We start from the raw sequence: 547 nt of genomic DNA on the forward strand, positions 1-547 counted from the left end.
GGGGGGGGTCAGGAGACACCCAGGGCCAGAGAAGTGGTGGTGGTTCTTCCTGCGGCAAAAGAGGGGTGCTGAGCTCCTGCCTTCCCCCTGCTCTCTGCAGGGGTGCAGAGCAGGAGGGAAGGGAAGCCCTGAGTTCCCTTTATTGCCGTGGGAGGGTTGGTGAGTCGCGTACCCGGGCTGGGACACGACCACCGCGGGGGGGGGGGCAGTGGGCACCACCAGAGCGGAGAAACCACACAGTCCCGGCCGGCCCCCGCGCTTCCGAACACATTATGGGTGCAGGGCTGGGACACATCGTGCTCTGGGGCTGGCTGGAAGCTGGGTTTGGGCACAGCCAGCCTGGGAACCACCAGAGCGGAGAAACCACACAGTCCCGGCCGGCCCCCGCGCTTCCGAACACATTATGGGTGCAGGGCTGGGACACATCGTGCTCTGGGGCTGGCTGGAAGCTGGGTTTGGGCACAGCCAGCCTGGGACAGCGTCGGGGCTTTCCACCGGCTGGGATGCAGCAGCGATACCCTCCTCCTCCGCGGAAACCCTCTTCTCA

The sequence above is a fragment of the Pygoscelis adeliae genome, unplaced genomic scaffold, assembly GCF_000699105.1.
Source record: "Pygoscelis adeliae isolate BGI_AS28 unplaced genomic scaffold, ASM69910v1 Scaffold916, whole genome shotgun sequence".
In the NCBI taxonomy this organism is placed as follows: domain Eukaryota; kingdom Metazoa; phylum Chordata; class Aves; order Sphenisciformes; family Spheniscidae; genus Pygoscelis; species Pygoscelis adeliae.